The 11,179-nt window shown below is 41.7% G+C and overlaps 1 pseudogene; it reads left to right on the top strand.

The window, feature by feature from the left end:
* The first annotated feature begins 3,885 nt into the window (after nucleotides 1-3,885).
* On the top strand, nucleotides 3,886-10,072 carry LOC117716834 (large ribosomal subunit protein uL5 pseudogene; annotated as a pseudogene).
* Nucleotides 10,073-11,179: the final 1,107 nt, after the last annotated feature.

Genomic DNA, 11,179 nt, shown 5'->3' with positions numbered 1-11,179 from the left:
CCTGGGAATTCACACATATATATGACATATATCCATTAATGTAAAGATGCATGTGCAACTGGAGGCTGAGCATTATCAAGCAATTGAAATCTATGGTTATAATCACTGAAGGGAGCACAAGTACAGATCAATTGCAAAGAGTATCTGTACTTAGGGGTTACAAAGCAACTGAGTGGTGTGTGGGGGGGAAGGGCAGCAAAGGTCAGCATAGGATATCTTCCTCAGTCACTCTCCACCTTATTTTTTGAGATAATCTTCTTACTGAACCTGTAAATCACCAACTTAAATAGACTGGCTAGCCAATGAGTTCTAGGGCTCTTCATTTTTTGCCTCAGCAGCTTTGAGTTATAAACCAGCAAATCCGTGCCCAACCTTTACATGGGTACTGAGAATCCACACACTTGCAGAGCAAGTATTTTACTGACTGGTCCATCTCCTCATCCTTTTACATGGCTTCTCAAAAGTGAAACCCAACAAGATAAATAGGCCTGTAAAGGACTCTTATCACCCTTTCAAATCATACACACACACACACACACACACACACACACACACAAACATACAGAGAGAGAGAGAGAGAGAGAGAGAGAGAGAGAGAGAGAGAGAGATTTAATGCAGGTTAGCTCTAGCATTCATGGGCCTGACTTGAAATCTAAATTAAACATTTGTTAATTGTGTTATCATAAACATCTTACACAATTTATCTAGGTTTTCATTTTGATCTACAATATTATGTCAAAGAACTGGAGTGTGGTATAACTCAAATATATGTAGACTGCATTGTGTTTTATAAAAACATCAGAATTCTCACATTATTCCTGAATTAAAAAAATACTCCCATCCTGGAAAAGAAAGGAAGTCTATTTTTATTTTGTTGTATACTAATTTCTTACATATAACAAATCATTTTACATAATTAATTCATTTTGCTGTTAAATTTTGAGACAGGTTCTGTATCAGCAAATTCTTTATCTCTCCTGCCTCAGTTTTTACCACCATACCAGGCTGAAAGTCTAATTTTAGAGAAAAACAACTCCCATAAAAACAATGTCTATTTTATGTTCTCAAAAGAACGAGAGAATGAACATTCTTCATCAGTGGAGTACTAGTGTGTGTGAGGAGTTGAAATATGAAGCCCTGTGAAGCAACAGAGTCCTTTAGCTTGCTGCTTTTCCTTCCATGGCATAGGTAGAGAAATGATACATGTCCTTAAACAGCTTAGAGTTTTGCTCCTGGCCCTGAGACCAGACTTCCTAGACAGCAACAAGCTGCTGACCACAAATCACTGTCACTTTCTTCATCTCCAGAGCCAGACACTGGCCATTGTTCTTTATAGTGATGACCACAGGGCTTGAAGTTGGGTCTGCCACGGTGATCTTTAGGTGCAACAAGGCTTTGAATAAGTCCATGAAAGCAGCTGTCTACTGTTATCCAAGGGGTACATTACATGACTTACAGAACATGTCTAAAACCATGGTAGTAAACCCTACCTATATGTATTTTTTCCTACATATATGTACCTTGGTAACATTTGGTTTAAATCATAACAATTAATGGTAAAATAAAGCAATTTTAACTATATACTGCAATTTAGGCTATTTATAATTGGTAGATTACTTATTTCTGGGATCATTCACCTATCACCAAGCTGTGGATAGCTACTTGTAGTTGAAGATGCAGAAAGAGAAACATGAGATGGAGTGGTGATTACTGTGAATATATCCTGGTTCAGAAACAGTAAGTTTAAGGAACTAGGCAATCTTCTCCATGGTAATGTCAGCTATAGGAACTTGTTTTCACTCCATTATCCAGACAAGGAATAGCACATCTTCTTTGGGAGACTCTCCTGACAAACGTAGCTGTTCCCTTCTCATCGTGGTAAAGCTTTCCATCAGGGTACCGGGGCAAAGCCAAACAAAAATACAGCTCCTTACCTGGAAGGGTCCATTTTATTAGAAATTTTGAAAAACATATGTATGTTATGTTGTGTTAAAGACATATGGAATAAAATGTAGCATTACCTGAATCCAAATAAACACAAAATTTAAAATTTGATTTTAAGCCATAGCTCATGCCTGTAGACCGCACTAGCTCTAGCATGTATTAATCCTAAATCTTCAGCCACCCCATAAAAAAGACAAAAATCATCAAACAAGAATTCAAACTGACAGAGGAAAGAGAACCCCACCTTCAGGCTGTAGACTCCCCAAAGCATCAGGATTCTAATATCATACCATCTCCCACCAGAGCCAGTGAACTTGACCACTGTGTCCCTCCCTCTCACACTCTGGCATTTGATGGAGTAGGGCAGGAGAGCCAGGCACAGTCATTCACTTTCTCCAGTTGGCTGTGAGAAGCCAGTGGAAAAGTTTAAGAAGCCCAGGATTTTAGCTTTCCCTTTTGGCTGCTGCTGGTTGCATAACACGCTCATCAGTAAAAGAGCTGAATTGCAGATAATCTACTAACCTGGAAGGAATGTCTGAATAGCTCCCACACACCACACTGGTGCTCATTCAGTCCAGAAAGTTTTGTGGGTTTGCTGTGATATTATTGAAGTAAAGGGTTTGGCTATCCTAGCCAGTAACTTGAGTGTGTCTTTTGATCCATGTAGAAACTGTTCATCTAAATGACATTTGTATGTTATTCTTAACTGCCTGTGGAATCAGATAATCTATTCCCCAGAAGGCTGTCAGCAGCCTCCAGTCTTTGTGAAGGTTGAGTTTCCGGCAAGAAAGGATGTCAGGCGTGCCTGGAGGCGAGACTTCTGGAAGGATGACTCACACACTTTTATAGCTTCGTTATTCACGGGCTTTGGGTTTGTTGTTTAAAAGCAATTTGAATGTATGGGATCTTTCTGATGGTGTATATTCAGGGGTAGTTTGAAAGTACTGTTTTCTCATGTATGTAGGCTGTCAAGGTAGGATATGGGAGAACTGAGATTTATGCTGACGCTCTAGTGTTTGCATGAGCAAACAGGGTGGGACCTCCTGTTCTAATATGCTAGCCCCCATCAGGTGCCAAGGATGTACAGACTAAGAAAAAAAAATTGTATCAAAATCCCAGACCTTGAATTTTCACTAAAGGTCTCACCAAGTGGTGTAGGACTGACTGTCAGAGTGTTCTGTGCCAGATGCGAAAGTTCACCGTGGAAGAACTCCAAAGCTTATAACTTGTCTGCAGTCAGAAGTAGTGATTCATGCCGTCGCGCTAGAAGATCGGTTTGCAAAGCCAGTGGAGACAGCCAGAGCTAAGATAAATGAGTCGGACTCAGGAACCCACAGCTAGCAGCCACAACTGTGGCAGGGAGCTTGCCACCAATGCGGCTGCCTCTCAGAAGTAACCCGCCCCCTTGTGTCCCTCTGAGGGCCCTCGTGGTCCTGCAGTCCTCCCCTTAGCATCCTGAAGCGGCAGCCTGCCCGCCTTCTTGGCTTGCTTCAGGCCCAGCCCTGCCCCGCCCCCACACAGAAGCTATACTACTGATTTTTCTCACTGAGGTGACAAAACACCATGCAAAAGAAATTTAAAGGGCTTAACTTGACACGCGTGACATATCCACGAGAGTACATGCTGTCATGACAGAGAAGCCAAGGCAACCCAAGTGTGAGGCAACTGCAGCCAGAGAGATGGATACTGGCAATGAATCCCAGTCTGCCCTTTCTGTTTTGTTTTCCTTGTTAAGTCAGTCCAGGACACCAGCCCAGAGTGTCCTGTCAGGGAAGAAGGTATTCCAAAGAGAAACATCCGTGCTCCACCTTGTTTGGTTAGTGGACTATTAAAACAACCCACTCCCAAGAATTAGAATTTCTCTGGAAATCCTATTCTGAAGGAGGAGAGAGGCTGGAACCCTGGTGTCAGACAGAGGAGGAACATGCCTCCCGGGAAGAGATGTTACACAGTCCTGGCAACTTATTAGACTTTTCGGGAGAGACTGGCGTGGAGACAGTGACAGGTGAGTAACAGGCAGGAGAACACCTGGACCAGGACTGATTGCTTATGCTTCTTCACGCAGCCCCCTAAACATTTTAAACCTGAAACTTCTGTCAGTATCTCAAAAAGGTACTGGAGATCACTGGGCCTCTTCGTTTGTTCCTCTTCCTAAGGTAGCCACACTGATTAAATATTTTTATTCTTTTTGCTATTATTTCTATTTACTGGAGATACAGGCAAAAAAAAAAAAAAAAAAAAAAAACAGCTGAGCCTCACTTGTTAGAGCTGCCAATGCCCCAGCTTTTATCCTAAATAATCCGGGAACAATGAAATGGTGCCTCCTATGTCTGAGTGGGTTTTCCCCTTGGTTAAATCCTGTGGAAACATCCTCAGAGACATGTGCAGAGGTATTTGTTCTGAGAGATTCTGCATCTGGTCAGGTTGAGGGTGAGGACCTACCTTCACAGAGGTTCAGAAGAAAATCTTCCTTTCTCTCCTAGACAACTGACAGAGTGTAGCACATGAATTCCTAACTCAAGTTCCTGGGGCAAGCTTCGCCTTACATACCATGTTACAGGCCTACACAACATTTCCACTGTCATCTTCTATATTTATTTATTTACTTACTCTATGTTGAGGGGGAGAGGGACAGAGAGAGACAGAGAGACAGAGAGAGCACATGTTTGTATGTGACAGAGAATAACTTGTAGAGTTAGTCTTCTCTTTCTACCATGTGGTTTCCAAGGGCTGAACTCAAATCATCAGCACTGGTGACAGATACCCTCACTGGCTGAACCACATAGCCTACCTTACTCACCCTCTCCACCCCACATCTGAATCACTTTCTTTCTTTGATGAAGTCTCACTATGTAACCCTTGATAAGTCTGGGAATCACTGTGGAGACCACACTTTCCTCAAACTCACAGATATTAGCCTATATTCACAGATATTCAGCCTGCTGCGTATTAACAGCTACAACTGGACTATATTCAATGGGAAATTTCATAAATAAATTTTGGATTTTGAGCAGTGTGTGATGTTGGTGTGTATGAGGAACTCTTACATGACCCCCATTCCATCTCACTCTGGAAGTGAAACATTGAAACATCCCTAAGTCTAGTTTGCCCATGGGTGCAGCAGATGCTACTTGACCACTAGTCACCTGGTACCTATCTTGGCTATCATGCCAACCATTGCAATCTCACCATACTTGTATTCAGGTATTGTCTATGGTGAGCATAAAGCACCCAATAGCACCCTCTAAAACAAGCAATGGAATAGAATTGGGTGGAGTGGAGTGGAGTGGAGTGGAGTGGAGTGGATTTTCTAGAATGGCATGTCAGATTAGCAATGGGAATATATGCCACCACTGCAAGAACCATAGACAAACATAACCCACATAGAGTGTGAACAACCTATGTTTTCAGGAGCCCACTAAGGCTCTCGAGATGTTTTCTTTATGTATAGGGAGGGGCTATTAAAGTCTAACCTACCCGGGATGCATCAGTGTCTTTGTGACTCAGCTGTCACTATTGCCTTCACTGGATTCCCCCCACATTTTAGCCTTCCCATGCCTGTGGTTTTCTTGTAGCTTCCATAAGACTGTCATTAACTTCCTCACATTCTTTGCTTATTCTCACTTTTACCTACCTGACTCTTCTTATGGACTCTGAGATTCTCTAGTGCTGGGGCAGTATCTTATTCTTCCTTGTATAGTATTATCTCCTCACATTAAGTCCAGGCCCATGTAAGCCCTATGTAGTAAACCTTGGTTAAATGAATGGAATTCAGTTTGCTTTATGTAAAATTGACAAGCAGGAAGGATTTAAACACATGAATTCTTTTTAGCATGTGTTTAAATCCCACATGTGTGGATTGTGCACAGGGGAAAGGGATCTATTTTTGCAACTGGTGACAGCTTATTTCCCAAAGGTCATTCTAAACCAGTATGGCCTTGCTCTTCCAGCATTGTCCTTTGCAGAAAAAATTTCTACAGACAGATCCACAGCTCAGTCAGCCACCAACTCATAACTTCTAAGGGGGTATCTAGACTGTTTAGAAGGAAAGTACTATTTGGGACAATGTTCTCAAACAAATGTCACTTCCTTTCAGAAAGCAAGAAATTTGTTAGTCTTCCTTCATCTCCTGCTCTTTATGACTAGTTCATGTATACACAAATGCATGTGCTATATTTGGACACTGAAGGAAATGAGGGGCACACTACCTTTGCTAATCAAGCAGCTGAATGGACAGGCAGTCACAAGAAAATCCACATCATCTAAACACTCTGTGAGATGTTAACTTTGAATATTGTCCTTGGACAAAGCAAGGTTAGACCTGTGGGTTCATCTTTGCTCATTTCATTTAATCCAAAACAGACTACAACTCCCACTTACATGAAGATTTTCTTTGGAACAAAGGATAGAGGTAGCTTAGAGATATATGTCAGAAGAAATGGGACAAAGCATCTAGGTCAGGCAAGGACAGGGTCCTGAGAGTAGTGTTTACCATCAACTTTGAAGCTGGATCATCACTGAGGGAAAGTATGCAGATGGCTCACTTCAGACTCCATAAGAACTTCCTGTCTTTCTTCTCTATTTGATTCTCTAAAACAAATATCCACCAACTAGCTAACTGTATAAATTATAGACATGTATTTTGTCAGGTCTGGAACCCAGCAAGTCTGAGATCATCTTGCCATTAGGTTTCTTGTCTACTGAGGTATCCCTGTTCAATGATGGGGCTTGTTGAGGAGTCCTCACCTAGCAAGGAGAGGGAACATAGCATCCCTGCCTGGTGAAATGGCAAAGAGAAAAGAAGACAATACAATATGTGCTTATTGTATTCACAAAGACGAAGCCCTTGTAGAGCAATTTCCTTTTAAAGATACCAGCCCTTCATGCTCTCAGATTGAGTAGTAACATTCAACATGAGTCTAGGATGAAGGGTAAACTCATGTCATAACAGTCTTATAAACATGAAAAAGAGGTGTCAGGCCCTTTAGTTTGCTTCTAGAAGATGACATAAATAAATAAAATTGATAGGTGTTATGAACTAAATGTTTGGACTTCTCCCCAAATGCATAAATATATAAATTTTGGATTTTAACCCTGATATGATATTTAGAGTTAGAGACTTTAGAATGTGATTGCACCTAGACTAGATTTTCAGTGTGATTCTCTATAGAATTTTAAGAGACAGAGGAGAGACCAGGAGAGACTAAAACTTTATCTCCCGTTAGATCACCAAAAGAAAAGTCATGTAAGAACACACTGAAAAGCTATGTACAAAGCCAGAAAGAGTCCTTGTCAAGAATCAAAGCTGCCATTATGTCCATGATGCACTCATTGCCTCCAGACCTAGGTTGTTTAAGATACATAGCAAGTGTAATTGTGTTACAGTTCTCTCTATTCCCAGGGACCCTAAGTTCACTAAGGCAGTGTGTGACTTAGCCTTTAATATGGAATAAAGATTGGTAAATTTAAAGTGCATTGCAGTTTGGTAGAAGGCACATAGAGAATACTTTGAACTCAAGGACTGCTGCTTATTTCAACTCCTATGGAGTCCTGAGAAGTTCACTCACTGCCTCTTCATTTTCAAGTATTCTCCACAAAGCAGAAGTGGCATTCATACCATAGGGATGGAATGTGTGTTTTATGTTGTATTCTAAGTCATGGAATTTTAAGTCAAAGACAGCACAGAGGTTCCTCTATCTTGTATTCTTGCTGAAGCCATTTTAAGATGAACTAGAATTTCATATTCTTGATGAGAACATGAAAAAATTACCCATCTCTATTCTAGAAACCAAGGTCAAGATGCCCCAGCTAACTTATCTTAGCTTCTGTTAAACTAACTGCTATGTAAACCTTTCCTTTACTGACTGCTTATTTTAACCTCTGTTAAACTGCTTGCTTTCACAACTTCCCTATCCCCTACATCTTCCAACCTCTTACCCCTGCTACTGCCAAGTGAGACATGAGAATGTGGGGTTTTTGTTTGTTTGCTTGCTTGCTTGCTTGCTTGTTTTAATTTGATTTTAAAAATCGCATGCTCTGAATACTCGATGCTACACTTGGGTTCCCAAATACCTGAGTGCAGCTTCATTAGTTGGGATAAAGACTTTGAATTGGTTATAAACTATGTCTGAGTGGTTATCTCTGGCAGGTTCCCTATAACAGATGGAAGTGGGGTTCTCTTCCTATTTTCTGTAATAGCACAAAATCAGGGTAAAAGGAAGAATTCCATAAGGGAACTTTACATCTACAAGCCCTGCTTAAGTATCTATGTCAGGGAAAGCAGGAACAGATTGACCCTGGCAGCCAAAGTGTTGGAACAGTTCAATGGCCAGACACATATATTTTCCAAAGGTAGATATATTATCAGGCACTTTGGCATCAGAAGAAATGAAAAGATTGCTATTCACTATATAGCTCATGGATCCAAGGCAGAAGAAATTCTGGAGAAAGCTCTACAGATACAGGAGTATGAGTTACAGAAAAATAACTCCTTGGATACTGGAAACTTTGGATTGGGGATTCAAGAACATAGTGATCTGGACACCTGAGCATTGGGAGCTACAGTCTGGACTCCTATGTGATGCTGGGTAGCCCAGGTTTCAGCATCTCAGACAAGAAGCACGTAGGACAGGCTGCATTGGGGCCAAGCACAGAATCAGCAAAGATGAAGCTATGCACTGGTTTCAGTGGATGTATAACAGGATTCATCCTCTCCGGCAAATAAATGTTACCCAAAGGCTAATAAAATTTTCTCAGAAATGCAAACAGAAACAAACAAACAAAAAGAAAAACAAGTGAGACAAGGAGCAACAGAAAGAGGAAAGTGACCACAGAGGTAGCTGGTCAGGGTGTCTGTGAGGAGAGATGAGAGGTGGCAACTAGTGAAAGAGAAACCCCAAGCTACTTAGTGAATAAGAACAAAACACTTGAGACTAAGGAGCTAGGAAAGGGGACCTGGGGATAATAGAATCCCTGTTTCCACTCTGCCAGAAGCTTACATCCAAAGACGATGTCATGGGTGCTTCTTGTCTCCTTACCCAGGCTGGAATGAGAGCAGGGGGTGAGGTTCCCTTGTGGGAATGCATTTTAAGCTTTGCCCCAACTGCCACCAGAGGAATGGCAGCTTGATCCCTCTGCTGGACTCAATAGCTTCTTGTTCTGCTTCTATAGAACTGAGTGTAAGATTTAAGCTAGATGCCTTATGTAAGAGAAAGGGCCCCCCAAGACTATATAATGCAAATGGGCATTCCATACATAGCCACTTCCTCCTGCCAGGAAGCCAAGAGAAGCTGTGTTCCTGAAGTACAGAAAGAGCTAAACAAAGAAGCCAGCATCCTTCTCTGTGAGATTCCAATTTGAATCAGGCTGCCACAAATGTAAAACGACTTCATTTTCCTTTGCCAGATCCCCTGGGGATTGCAGGCTTGTTTATGCCTCTGTGAAATGAAGCTCAGCCCAGCCCAAGTGCAGGAAAACACTTCTATAGGCAGGAGGCTGCTGAAACCAGAACATGGCAGGGTCCATTCATCCTCCTCTTGGGCAGCTCATCCTCTCAGAACAAGGGAACCTTAGTCTCCAGTGGCCAAGCTTGGCAGCAGGGAAGAACTGGCTCAGATGCAGTATTCAGATATAAAACTTGATGCTGTTAACCCACAAAGCTCATCTTCCTCTTCTGGAGACTTCTGCTCCCAAGGTAACTCTGATCTAGTTATAGGATAGGATTTCTAAACAATGGGTGGAAGATCCTCTCTCTCTCTCTCTCTCTCTCTCTCTCTCTCTCTCTCTCTCTCTCTCTCTCTCACACACACACACACACACACACACACACACACCAAGCAGGTAAACCTTAGGAATACCAAGTGGTCTTGCATCTTGGATCACTGGCTGTGTTAGTCATTTTCCTCATTGCTAAGATCAAAAGTCTGCCAAAGCAACTTAATAAAGCAGAAGTTTATTTGGGTTTATATTTAAGAGTAGGGAGTTGGGGGTATAAAGATACAGTAAGGAGCTTAAACATTAGTGGGTCACACCAAAGCCACTGCCAGGAAGCAGGGAGAGGTGAATATTGGTGTTCATTTTACCTTTGTCCTTTTTATGCAGCCTGGGAACCCAGCCCATGGCACGCTGATGCACAGATACACTATGGTGGTTGGAGTGAGATGTCCTCCATTAAGTCTCTGGCAATTGAATACCCAGGCCCCAGATGGTAGCTATTTAGAGAGGATTTGAATCTGTGGCCTTTGGGAAGAAAAGTGTCACTGAAGGGGCAGACTTTGAGAGTTTGAAGATTCACTTCCTGTCAAGCTCACTGTCTCTCTGTTTTGTGTTTGTAAAGATGTGAGCCCTCAGCCTCCTGCTCCTGCCTCCATGCCTGCATTCTGTTACCATGGAACCTAACCCCTCCAAAATGGTAAGCCAGATTATTCTGTAAGTTGCGCTGGACATAGAGTTTTGTCATAGCAATAGAAAAACAATATCTAATATTCATACCCAAAGGTTATATTTCTGTGATCCCAGACTGCAACTTCACCCATGGCGTTTACTCACTGGTAGATTTGTCCTGGGACAGAGAGGCGCTGTTGTCTGGTGTACCCACATTCTTAGAAGGTTTGTGATTCAGGGTGAATGACTTCATTTTGTAAATAAGGACCAGACCACTTTGCAAAATCTAGTTATGTTTATAATAAAGACTGAGTATCATAGCTCCTTTATCCCTAAATATATATTTATTAACAACCTGCCATGTTTTAATAGAGAAGAGAAGAAATCTGAGATGGCTCCTAAGTTTTCATCAAGTCTTTGGAAAACTTCATGATATAAGTTTAGAACCAAATCCTGCTTGCTTGGTCTGTTGTTTGTTTATCTACAACCAGTTATCAGCATTTCTGCCTCCAAGCAGCCTTGAAGTGTGGCCTGAGACAATAGCCATCAAGAGTGATAAAGACTTCACCATTTATTTGGTCCTAGACATGTTCAGTTAGCTTTGCAAGGTAGGTGCTACAAAACCCATACCTTTCACATAAGCATCCTTAAGCAGTGAACTGAAGACAGCAAATGTAAGCTATGGAGATCTGAGCCTGGCTGAGAAAATTAAGTGGTTTGCATTCCCTAAAGCTAATTAAGCCAAGTTGACAGGTGAAGAAGCTGTTTGACACAGGGAATGCTCCGAGCCAGAAATAAAGATATTGCACATGGGGAAGGCACCTTATTCAGAAAAATAATTGTTTTGATACTC

The sequence above is a fragment of the Arvicanthis niloticus genome, chromosome 11, assembly GCF_011762505.2.
Source record: "Arvicanthis niloticus isolate mArvNil1 chromosome 11, mArvNil1.pat.X, whole genome shotgun sequence".
Lineage (NCBI taxonomy): Eukaryota > Metazoa > Chordata > Mammalia > Rodentia > Muridae > Arvicanthis > Arvicanthis niloticus.
Note: the sequence above shows the minus strand (reverse complement) of the source record. Positions and strands in the feature narration are given on the sequence as shown.